Source organism: Chenopodium quinoa, unplaced genomic scaffold (assembly GCF_001683475.1).
Source record: "Chenopodium quinoa cultivar QQ74 unplaced genomic scaffold, ASM168347v1, whole genome shotgun sequence".
Lineage (NCBI taxonomy): Eukaryota > Viridiplantae > Streptophyta > Magnoliopsida > Caryophyllales > Amaranthaceae > Chenopodium > Chenopodium quinoa.
Window position 1 is genome coordinate 71778 of NW_018745281.1, and position 13857 is coordinate 85634.

At 33.8% G+C, this 13857-nt stretch overlaps 1 pseudogene; it reads right to left on the minus strand.

Moving 5' to 3' along the window:
• LOC110711543 overlaps positions 1–11904 on the minus strand; it is a 21448-nt pseudogene extending 9544 nt beyond the window's left edge.
• Between the last annotated feature and the right edge of the window lie 1953 nt (positions 11905–13857).

Here is a 13857-nt window from a genome sequence, read left to right on the forward strand (position 1 = left end):
CTTAGCACAATTTAGTTACTTTTTTTCCGATTAAGAAGTATCATTGTAATTTCTCAAAGTCTGAGTTAATTATTGTATGGATAATCGAAGTTGTGCTACATTATTATATTATTAGCTATCACTGAAATTTTGTCAGACTGTCATTAATTCCCCAGATACTTTATCCCCCCATCGGCATTTTCTAAAGTGATAGCAAATTCTATGCAAAAAGGTGGTCTGTGGTCGTAGTTGCCATCATGGTGACAACTGTGGTACCTTGTAAGCAACATCTTGTGTTAAGTTGCATTTCGAGGACATCGCAGTGTGATTTGACGTATTAGAGAGGTTTTTTTTAATCATATTAAGTTTTGAACATAAATTTTAGAGTTTAGTTAGAGATTTTTTTTATCTTGTAAGTTTGTTAAATAAGAGGTTAAAAAAAATTGTAGTAGTAACTAACATATGTGCGTAATTCTCATGCATGAACTCAATAATATTTACTCCGTATATGCTTAACGGCTTCAATAGCAGGTTAATAGCTTATGACAGATGATGCTAATTAGAAAGGTCTACAAAGGGTATTGGAAAAGCTATGTGCGTAATGATGTGTTCATGATAAAGCTTAGTAAGTTTCAAATAGAGAACTATATCTGACCTTGCACCGTATCCAATCAAACAAGCAAACTGATGAGTGCTGAAACACTGAGCAGTATCAACCACAATTGACGTATATGTTCTCAAGCCGTTTTGAATTAGATGATGGTGAACAGCACCAACAGCAAGGAGTATAGGGATGGCAGGTCGAGTTGGTTCCTACAGAAAAGAAGACATCAATTACAATTACTACACAAATTTAGCAACATGAGCATAAAGAATTAATTTCTATTCCAAAAGGGATCAGAAAGAAAGCAGCATACCAACTCATCAGAACGATCAGACAAGACAAGCATCTGCGAACCATTTCTAACAGCTTCATCAGCAGCTTCACATAACCGATTAAGTCTTTTCTCTAGAGATCCTTCAACTCCTTTCTTTATATCAAAGAAGGTTGGCAGTACTTGGCCTTTAGTAAGGGATCATTTACCAACGCTTCCAGCTCCCCTTCATTTAGTACTGGACTGGACAAAATAACCTAAATCGCAGTGGAATACGTCAAATATCAAACCTAGATAGCCATAAAGCAGACACTTGATCCAGATCCATGATCCTTTGTATACTGCGATATATACACATTTATAGCCAAGTGAGGGGTAATGTCAATTGACTAACCTGTGAGGCATTTTCAGGTCCAACCTCTAATATATTCCCACGCTTACCAATGTTAACTTCAAGAGACATAACTAGCCCTTCCCTAAGGGGATCAATGGCTGGGTTTGTAACCTGTAAAGATGAAAAGTGAGCCATATCATGAGATCCTTATTTAAGCATAAATAGCTTAAGAAAAGTGTAAATTTAGGATTTAAGCATTCACTTAAAACATATTTGTTTTTGAAATGTCCCAAAATGAATTTCACACTTCTATTTTGCGTAAATTTTTTGCTTCTGTCTCCATCACATCAACCTTTTTTTTGTCTTTATATGAACACTTGCTCTTAATTTTCTCTCTATTCACTATCATATATATTATTCAGTTATCAACTTTTTTAAAATTTTTGCCACATGAAGGGTCTAGGGAATAATTCAATGGATCCCAAAGTTTATTTCAAAAGTTTATAAAGCAAACCTGTGCAAATCGTTGCTTGAAGTAATCATACAGCATATGTGGTTTCTGGGACATCACTGCCAGAGGAATATCATCTCCCATGCAAAATGTAGGCTCCTTTCCTTGGGAAGCCATACTTTCGATAACCATTTGGACATCCTCACTTGAGTAACCAAAAGCCCTGTCAAAAAGAACTCTTGAGAATCATACAAGAAAAACCAAACAGACATGGTCCAACAAACATCCTCTTATCATCTCAGTATAATACCATGTCATGTTCATAGAAGTAACAAACAATACAAGGCTTTATCTTCCATAAGCAAAAGCCACCAATCTGAAGCTTAAACGGGCCTTGTGACACACAATATCCAATTTCTGAACTACAAAAAATCCCGATTTTTTTTTTAAAACGTCATGAAAAAGAGATTGATTACCATCATTAACCCTTTAGATAACAATGACAGCATTTATTGATATTTTTATTGCTATCAAGATCTTATCTAACCCAACGCATGTCAGGACTATTCAAGGGCCTTGCTTTAAGCTTTGATTATGACCAGACAGACAGACAGCCTGACCGAATTGGGCCGTAGAATAGAGTCATAATGACAAGTCTAGACCTGACTGTCCATGGGCTAGTGGGCCCTTAATTCCGAACAATAGAGGCAAATACATAAAGCCAAGTTCAAATTAAAAATAAATTATAAAATTAAAAAGGCAAATAAAGCATACCATATTATGAATTACAAGTTTGACAAGTAAGATAAATGGTTATTTAACAGAAATTATGCCTTTCACATTCCTCACTCTTAAAGGTGACATCCAACAACAGGAGACTAGATAATTATGCTTTCACCAAAGGAAAAAAAAAAAAAAGGTTGATAATTATGCAAAAGGAGGAACCAAAACCTGTAAGATTGCGTGCTAATATACCCATTTAAGTAACACAGGAAATGGCATGTTCTAATTGCATACAAGTAGATTCTAGTAGCTAATTGAGGGAAACATGCACATCAAGCTGCCAGAGGGAAAAGGTTGTGATTATCTAGACTCTAGATAGTGGATACATGTCTTACAAATATGTCCTAAGTCCACCACACCAAGGCAACCTAAAATAGCAAAGGGACAAGAATCTTACTGTTGATTTCTTAAGATTGCGTCGCTTTCCAAAACTGCTCCTGAAAGAAAGTTTGCAGCCTTCAATGAACGCAGATTTTCCTTTACCCACTCTCCATAAGGATTTGATGAAGCTACACGTTTCTTGACTTCAGTATTTTCATAAACCTGCAGTTACAATCCATTAATGATGATTGGCTGAAGCAACTAAACTCTTTCTGAATACCTAGTGAAGCATTAATGTCACAGTGCCTTTACTGCTACAGCCATTAAAAACAAACAACTATCACTGCATCATTGCAGTAGAAAGACCTTGCAGATCAAGATAGAACATGGAAGCATAAGGCATAGCTATTTATTTATTTGCAAAGTCCAACTAGAATTAAAACAGAACTCCTATCACAGGCAAACTCCGGGTAGAGGCTATTATATTAATTAATTTAAATAATTGATTTTACACATTCCTTTAATTTCTTAAAGATCTCACATCCTCACTTAGGTATTATTTACTCTTGGCAAGAATCCATGGATTTTGTACTCCTGTACACTCTGTATCCTCAGAACATGGTTCAAAGGGGAAATTCCTAAAACCTGAAAGATGGGAATCATGTTTGGAAGTGGTAACCTAAAGGGAAATGAGTCATCCTCTTGCTACAAAACAGACAAACACTTGGACAATCATAAAAGTTAAGAAAATTGAATATTATTACAGCCCATGGAGAAAATTTAAACAATACAAATTCATATATGTATTAGTTATGAAATGCCATTTATACACTGCACATTTTAGCAAATCTTGTTCAAGTCTCGAAATGATGGGGTTACAGATGTCAACTAGAAAACAAATCAGACAAAGTAATATGAAATACATTAAAGCAACTAATACGATGGAATTTCTATTTATAAAATGAAAATGAAAATGAACCTACGGAGCACATTAACATTATTAATAAGAAAAAAAAACAAATTACAACAATATCCAACATGAAAATGATCATCTTAGTACAGCAAATATTTCAAACTCATTCTGAAACAATTTCGTAAAAGTTAAGTGTACAAACCTGACCACTGGTGAGATCAACTGATATCATCATCCCTGGACCTAAACGCCCTTTCATTGTAACTTTTGATTCATCCATTGGTAAAACTCCCACCTATATGAAGACAACACCTGGAACAATTAATTTTTCTGTTGAATTTACTTCAGATAATAAGCTTAGGCTTTCCATGACACAACACTTGAATATACATTGATAATTCCAAGCATCGCCCTAATTAGCATTGTCCTATGTAGGGAAAATTAGAAATGGTAAGTAGTATAGACAGCTCCCAAACAAACATATATTACCGATAGTCAAAGTGTATTGTTAACATTTATTCTGAGCGAACAAAAAGTATATTGCTATAATATCTAATCATTCAAAAACTTCACAGCAATCTTGGCCCCACTGCCAAAGAGCTTCACCTAAAAGGCTATGTGACAGATAATCATTAGACCCCATAAATCTGCTCAATAGCTAGCCCACCTTTCTCTTACTCCTTGCTATCAATTGCATCTCAACAACCTTGGCCCCGCTGCCAAAGAGCTTCACCTAAAAGGCTATCCTCCCATGTCTGACATCAGGCAGAAGTTCCCATATTTGTGTAAGGGAATTTTGATTTTGAAGTTCCGAACAAATTTTGATATGGAATAAATGTTTAGCAATTTATATTTAAAAAAATGACAGAAGGTCTCTAGCAAGTAGCCTCCCAGTCCTCCCTAAGCATACAACAGGAATTCCTAGGTTCTCCCAATGGTGGCACCGTGGCATACAAAGTGCAGGGGATGAAGCATAATCCACCAAATGGGTCCATCACCCAAATCCTTTTATTGGGATGATCTAGAAACAAACAGATTTCTACTGAAGTAGGAAAAAAAAATCTGAAAGGCTTGATGAAATCACTTACTCTCTCCGTTTTGTTAAAATTGCAATAGTAGGGAGGGCACAAAGTTTTAGAAAAAATATAGGATGGGGACCAAAGGAGAAATTTTATACTTCCTCTGTTCACTTTTAATTGCAACACTTGAAAAGTTATACTATTCACATTCTTACAATCAACCTTCTTTATTGATTAATATGTTGGGCAAAATATAGTCATGTGGGATATTGTTAGATTTGTCGAGTGGAACACCAAAATTCAAAGGCGTCAGATGCAACATAGACAACATAGTCCACAGATGTATTTTATTTACAAGAAGTGTGTATTGACAAGCATACCTCAGATGCAACATAGACAACATTGTCCACTGTGCGCCAATATCTGGCAGGACGAAGACCATTTCGATCCAGACAAGCACCAACAGTTTTTCCATCACTATGAGACATTTACAGCAGAACAAACAAAAAAAAAAAAAAAAAAAAAAGGAGGTTTAGTAACTAGTAGAGTATTATAGGAGGCAAATATAGAGAATGATAAGCTAATACAAATAAGAAAAGTGGAACTCCAATACTTATGATGCCAACATTTACAACAGAACAATAATAAAGAAAGTTCAGTAACTAGAACTCTAGAAGAGTATTATAGGAGGAAAACATAGAGAATGATCAGCTAATTCAAATAAAAAAAGTGGAACTCCATTATTTATGATGCTGAGCATTCATTGCTTCTTTCATTCTTGAAAGATATGCAGCTAAAAACAAATTTGCAAAACTACAAATGAGAACCAATAGAAACAAAAAGACTAGAATCGACAAATAGGTGATTTCAATATATATATACCCATACTACAAACACCCTTACCTATGTTGAAATCAAAAACAAAAGTTCTTTAAAAACAGGAATATGTTTCATAAAAACTACTTCCCCCACCACCATCCAATTATTGTCCACGTATCTTGAACTTTAAGTCTTGACAAGTCTTAACAGTCTAAACATCTATTCCATATTACAAACACCCTTACCTATGTCTGAGTAACATAGCTTCAGAGACTATCTCAACCACATGAAATTCTTCCAATAACTTGATTTTACCAGAAAACTATACAGGATAATTCCTACAACTGAAAATGTAATATTCAGAATTGCATGAATGGTCTTAGGCTCTATTTTATGTATAATTATACATAGAACTGTATCAAGATCTAGCTGACTAGCTGTTACTGAAGCCAGCATTGAGAAGTGAGATTAACCATAACAATGAGCAAAACAAACTATTTCAAGACAGCGTTATTAAACCCAACATGTGCCCAGCTAAATCTTGTCTAGGCCCTAGTTTATATCGAACACTGTTGATGCACAAAATAACACATTGACCTAGAAAGAAAAAATGCACAAAATGAATTTAAAACAAAGTAAAATAAATGCTAAATTACTTTATTTTCAGGTTGAAATGGCATTCATTTCCATGAACAAATGAAAAGGATCGCATGAAGAACATGCATGAGAGCATCTAGGAACATAAACATCCAAAGAAGTATGGCCCAGAAAATGTTTCAAGAAACACAGTGGAGGATGAAAAATATATGCCTTCATTTCACCTGAATAAAAGCAAGGCAGGTCCATCCCAAGTTTCCATTTGCCCCTTGTAGTAATCATAGAAATCCGCAACCTACATAACAAGAGGAAGGAAATAGTTCTATTACCAAAAATCCAATGTGTAAATAAAGTTGCATAAAACAGAATTCTAGACTTATGTTTATTAATTGGCATCTCCAAATCAATCAAACTTCAAATTAAAACTATTAAAAGAACCTCGATATTTCCAGTAACTTGAGCCAGATATATGCAAGTTCTGAATATCAACAAACATTAAACTTTGAATTATAAAAAGAATCACCTCAGGGTATTTGATCATTAAGGTTGGATGGTTCTTATAAGCCTCAGGAACAAGAATCATTAAAGCTTCCTCAGGGGCACGCCCACTTCTTATCAACAACTGCACAAAATAACAAGACCCGAGAAATGAAAAGGGAAGCAGAGAATAATTAGAGATCACTCCATCCCATTGTGTAAAGGGAAAAAGAGAGGGAAAAAAAAAAGTGCAGAATAAAACAAAAGAAATGTGAACAATCGGCATTAACCCCCCTCTTATTTCATATTCCACATGCAACATATTAACAATTAGAATGTACAAGATACAACTAAAGGAATAGGGTAACATACATAAGAACAAAATGCAGAGAATGAGCAAATGGATCAGAGGAACAAAAGGCAGAGAATGAACAAATGGCATATGTTAGTTATAGCATAAGATTAGAAATTGTCTAAATGTTTCTTCTTACAAGAATAGAAACAACAGATAACAAATGGAAGATAATGAAAACTTTGTTTTAAGTACACTACTCCATTATCCTAACCCCACTTCCATTTTATTACCAAACAGGCACCCAGCCACCACTGACAAAACACCTCCCTTAAGAAACCATCAATAGCATAACGAATAATAGGTAGGTAACTCCTTAATGGTTCTCTAGAGATATATGGAATACATTTCTGGAATGTTTATTAAAGGGAAATGCCTCAAAATCTTCATGTCTTTAGATAAGAATTTCACAAGTAAAACAGAAATAATTCTGGCGTTTGAAAGATTCTATAGCATTTCCACAAGCAGTTTTATATATGTGAAGTTACAGCATTCGTCTGCTCAAAGAGAACTATTACTTTCCTTATTAAGACAGCATGGTTTCAGATAAACCTAAAAGGAATTCTTACCTCTGCTGCACTATCAAGATTAGCAGAATCAGACGCCTTGGGATTTCCATAAGGACGGATTTCACTTTCACGGCCACGCCAAACAGGCGACTGTAATGATGCTTCTCGAGATCGCATCCAATTCAAGTTTCCCTGTATATGGATCTCACAGTAAATTTTTGGTGACTAAAAAAATAAGGTCATGCCGAATCTAAACTCAAAAGAAACCCAAAGCTAAACCTGTATGGTATTGATCTCTCCATTATGACCAAGAAACCTCATCGGCTGAGCAAGTGGCCATCTAGGACTAGTGTTTGTGCTGTACCGCCGATGGTAAATGGCAAATGGTGATGTGTAACGTTCATCCTGAAGATCATAGTAAAACATTCCCAGAACTTCTGACCGAAGCATCCCCTTGTAAACAATAGTCTGATTGGATAAGGAGCAGAAGTAAAGCTCAGAACCCCAGGTTTCAGAACTGACAGCTCTTTCTATCAATTTCCGACAAATGTAGAGCTCTCTTTCAATATCATCAACACCTTCTTCTTTGATAACTCTAACAAAAACCTGCTGCATGTTGGGCATGGTTTCTTTAGCATTTCGACCGACAACAGATATATTAGTGGGGACAGACCTCCAGCCAAGCACCTCAATACCTTCTTGAGCAAAAGTATTTAGTACAACTGCAAAAAATAAATAAAAAAAAAAAAAAGACCATAGAAAATCAGTTCAATCATACAAAAGCTAGGTACACAAGGTTCTCTAATCTTACACAGTTTTCTCATCAGATCACTTGTCCAAAATTATCTACCTAAACAGAACAAATTATTGTTACATACGTGCATCTCTTGGAAAAACCTCTCCAATTGCCTCAATAAGCAAGGGGTAAAGGCTAGTTGCATAAAAACCTCCCCTCAAAGAGATACATGATCGATTACTTTTTTGATTTGGAACATATTATCTCTAAGTAGATCTTTGGACAAGTGAATAGAAGTAGAAAATCCAAGGACCATCACAAGTCCCATCCACAAACAAATGGAAACCTTATAGCTAAAACTCAATAATTTCTAAAAATTTGCTTAGAACGGTAATAGGTTTCCCAATGACAGCTTAGCAGTCAACTGCAAACGCAGCAACCTATAAAACAAAGTTGAATCCCAAAAGTGGTTTGGACTGACTTGAGTGTTGCGAATATTGATGAGATGAAAATCCAAATGCTTTATAATCTTGTTATGTTAATCCCTATAGCACCGACTTGTGAACAAAATAATGGACATGACCTATATGACTTCAACCCTTCATAATTTCTTTTGTACCCATGTCAAAGACTCAACACTCCAACAAGGGTATAAAATCCTTATTAGACACTTCAATGCTCACCCAGACATTTAAACTATCTAGAACCACATAACCATACAGGAACATGTAAAAATATATGGATGAAAAGGAAGAACATGTAAAAATATAAACTATCTAAAACCACATAACCATTTAGCTAACAAATGGGCTTCGGAAAAGCCTTACAACAAGAATTAATAATCATGTCAGCCTAAATTGTGTGTACAGAGTATTTGCACATTAGAGTTCATGTGAAACAGTATTTTAAAATATAAGGTATGTTCCATTTATGCCACATCCCATACCAATGTCCAATTTTTGGACACTGTCCCTTGTGTCTGAAATAATCAGCCTTAACATATCAAATATTTGGATATGTAACCGCACCCAACACTCATACCCATATTTGAGTAACATAGTACATGGCCACATGATTCTCAGCTGAGCTTTCATACATCCCTAAAAACAGATTTCTGTATTACACTACAATTAGTAATTAGATATTTCTACTCGCCATCATGTATTTTTGTGCCAATAAATGCTATATCCCATTCCCATAACCAAGAAAGTGACACTTAGTAAATTTCAAGAGAAAATTAAGAATACTTTCTTCTTGGTTTTTTACCTTGTTTGGCTTCTTCTGCCAGGTTATCTTCCTTGGGGAGAAAAACCATTCCAACACCAGTGTGTGTCCGATCAAAAGGACCAATACCTTGGTCTTTGGCCCAATCATCAAAGAGATCCCAGGGTATTGCAGTCATTATTCCTGAGCCATCACCTGAATCGTCATCTGATCCACATCCCCCTCGATGCTCCATGCAACCAAGTGCAGTAAGAGCATCCCTAACTATCTGAAATGACCCCTGATTATCTAAATTGGCTATAAAACCAACACCACAAGCCCCTCTCTCTGCAAGTATATCCTCCAAATTTACAGCCTGGAATATATGAAGTCCAAATTGTGAGAAACAACACTACAATCAATCCTTCTTATCTCATACTCTTCAAACAAACAAACAAAATTGCTACTCTAATTTAAGAATTATACTTCTCAATTCTTATGGTATTTTTTTCACATTGAAAAAATTTAAATATAAAACAAACGAGACTATAGCGTTCGCGTTCTTTTAATAAGGTGAATAAAAAAAAGTTGTTTTATGCTACTAAAATTCAATCAACAATCTTCTGACCACAAGCAACATTTCGGCAATTTATAACACTGTTATAAGATACAGATTATCAATCTCAATTCATATAAAATTAAATTCAAATATGAAATAAATATAACCTAATTCAAGCCAAATCACCCAGACAAAAAAATTAAAATAAAAAAGGACAATCCAAATAAATTTACAATATACTATATTTTATTTCTGTTTATCCTTCTTGATGAGTTAAAAGAAAAACAAACTTGTATTTACCTGGGATATCGTTAGACTTTGTCTCAATGTGTAGTTTTAAAATATCAACTTTTTATAAATTTTATGCGTAGTTGAAGATATTGACACTCTAATATGTTCATTGAAAACCATGCAACGAGACAAATTGAGCAAATAAAAGAAACAGAGGGTAGTCAGCATCGTAAAAATGAAAAAAAATCCAATTTTCATCCAACCAGCCGTATGAACTACTCCCTTCGTTTTCTTTAGTCTACTCAAGTTGACTTTCACTATTATCAACGTACATTTTTTTACCATGATTGTGTTTGACTAAACACAAAAAAAAAATAAAAAAAAAATAAAAAAATAAAAAAAGAGGTTAATAATTTTTAAAGTAAATATTAAAACGAATCTAACAACTATTTCCCTTAGTTCACACGTTTTAACGGTCATATTTGCCAATTCATACTTCAACTATTACTAACGAACTGAATTAGAAAATTTCAACCACTATAACCTTTAACAAACAAACTCATAAAAAGATGATATTTTGAAATCATATATCGTGATGAATATTATAGAAATCACACATAAAAGTTAAAAAAAAGAAAAAAGAAAAAAAAACAAAAACGTGTCAACTAAAAAGAAAGAGTATAAATCACAAAAGATGGTAAAAGAGAAACATCTAATCCCTCCCTCCTGTTTGGACCCTGATTGTCTCTTAAAAACAAAGTCAAAAACAAGAAAAAGACTAAGGGAATAATTAATAGTGAGATTGTACAATCATAGTGACAAACATATAAACTACATACTCCGTAGTAGTCATAGACTTATAGTGCAACATATCATCACAATACCACCTACCAAACAGGCCTGTAAAGAATTCGAATCTTCGCGAAAAACAAAATAAAATAAATTAAAAATACAAACAAACAAAATAAATAAAAAAAAAAAAAACAATCAAAAATTCAGAATCATTGATTAATTCAAAGCATTATAATTAAGCAAAATCGCATATAATAAGCTTAAATTTTAATTTGAACTGAAAGCAGCTTAATCACCAAATAATCAACTCAAGATTAGAAATATTTAAAAATAAAAGAATCGTCATAGTATACCAGCTGTTCGGAGGGATTAGAAGAAGTGGATTCTGTCGGAGTAGCAGAACCAGTAGAATGAACACGGTCAACGTCATCAACAACAGCCTTGATCGCCGACGAAACAGCAGAAACCGCCGGAAAATTCCGGAAAGTTCCGGCGATTCTCCGGCGACGAGAACGCTTCTTAGAAAGACCGACGAAATCAGCGAAGACGAGACGGCGTTCATTGGCGGAGAATACCGACGGAGATGGAGTAGAGTATAGCAGCTTCGGCGCCGATTGTAGCGCCATTGTTGACGATTGATCAACTCACTCAACAACAAGCAAAACTCAATCAAAAATCAAAATCAAACAAATTCAAAAACCAGAAATCAAATTTAGAAATTTGGAGAAAAAGTTGAAGATTGAAGATGAAGAGAGTGTGTGGAGGAGAGAGAAAAGGAGGAGGATAAAATGGGGATGAAGGTTGAGAACCACAACCACAACCCACTTGAATGATGAAGTTGGAAAAAATGAGGAGTTTTTTCAGTTGGACTTTGGTGTTTTTATTTGGGAGAAAGAGTGGAGGAGTGTGGCCACTAGGCTTTTACTGTTATATTCTCTCTACTTCTTTGGCCCTAATTTATTTGTCTTCTTTTTAATGCTTTGTTTATCTTTTTTAGGATGATAAAGGCTTTGCCTACTTTTCTGGAAATTAAACTCATTTTATATTGGGTTTGCAAATTTTAGGTTTATCTGATTGTTATATGTTCAGACTTTAGACACATGTGCAATGGCTCAAAGCCGTGTACAATAGCTTATTTTGCATTTAAAGAACATAACATTATGATAACGAATTGTGTGGAGGAATTACACGAAATATTCATTTTGCATCAAATCTTATTTGCAAATCTTTTTTACCCTCTTTGGCTCTTTGATTTATGTTGAGAAGATGTAATCACAAAGGAAGAGTGGCCAGTATATGGAGTTTTTATTTTTAATTTTTGGGTTCATTTGCTTTTGGGTTTTTTTTTTTTTTTTAATTATTTTTGTGCTCACTTAAAGTTGAAGAGAATCTGATATGAGTAAAAAAAAAAAAAATTCTTGGTTACAATGATCGCGGTATGTAAATGGGTAGGAAAATTCTGGATTATTGTGGAATAATGTCTTATTTTTATCCTTTTGTAATGACAATACAATTTTAAAAATTCCTAACATTTAATGGAATATTTTGACTTATTGAATTGATACTTTTTCTTCCAAATGTTTTGCAAGTGATTGAAAATCATTTGGATGATTCTTTTTCAATAATTATCTTAAAGGAGAATTGGACATTTGGTAGGCTCTTTAGCAAGGTGCTTTCTTCCTTGCTCTAAATAATGAGATGCACGCATGGAAAGTTGTTTAGTACATTGTCCAAGTATTCTAAAAATGTGCATTTGGAAAAGGTTTTTTATTTTTATTTTTTTTTCTATCTCTTAATTTAAGTTAGGTGTATAATGAAATATTTATCTAACTTTGTTACAAATCATTTTTAAATAAAACAAATGTGCTTTTTTTTTTTTGGGCATCCTCCATACTAAGAAAGAGAAATATATACCAATAGTTCAAGACGAAAAATAGCAAAGTAAAAGGAAGTAGAGAATTCCATCAATTTTCTTTCAAGAGAAAGGCTTACAATATTACAAATCTTACTATCATCTTCCTTTTTGCTTGAAATTAATCGCAACACAATTTTTTTTCCCCACATATTTCTACTTAATTGCAACACTTTTTTTATTTAATAAACACCTACTATTGCTTTAACAATTTATTTTTCACTTCCACACTAAATAATTCTCTTTTTAAAAATAAAAAATTCTCTTCCCTCAACACTGTCGTATTAATTATTGTCTATCCTATCAAAAATTGTATATATCATTTTATCAATAAAAGAGTTTTATATTTGTTTCAAAAAAAAAAAAAAGGAGTTTTATATATATCTCTATGCTAATTATGCATTATATTACTTCAATTCATATATGAATGTAGGTTCCGATTTAATTCACACCTTACAAATTGTTTCGACAAATTTGAAATTGGGTCATAAGGATCATGAATTGATAACTACAATAATATGCTTGTAATCTTAGATCAAGGGGTTGAAAGTTTGAAATTATAAAAAGGTTAGGGAATTGAGCCAAAAATAGGAGAATCTACAACAACAATCAAGCAAAATGTTACACCTAGCAAAGAGGTGAGCGGAATCTTCAGAATTATGACTTATTTAATACAAGTGATAGAATAATTGTTTAAATATTGGTCAATACTCAATAGAGTACGTGCTAATTAATTGAGTTAAGTTTGAGAACAGCACGGCAGCCTAGTCACAACTCCCAAGCTAACACTTTTTGGTTGAACTTCTTGAAATGGGTTGGAGTGGATTTTAAATTCATTTTATCACTTTATTTGTTTAGTTGGGCTATTTAAATATAGAATATCATATCTGGGGGATTCTAACTCCACCCTATTCTCTTGGAATCTTATATTCACCCCCCAAAAATTCATAATACATATTACCACTCAAGTATGAGAATCCATTCCATGAAACCAA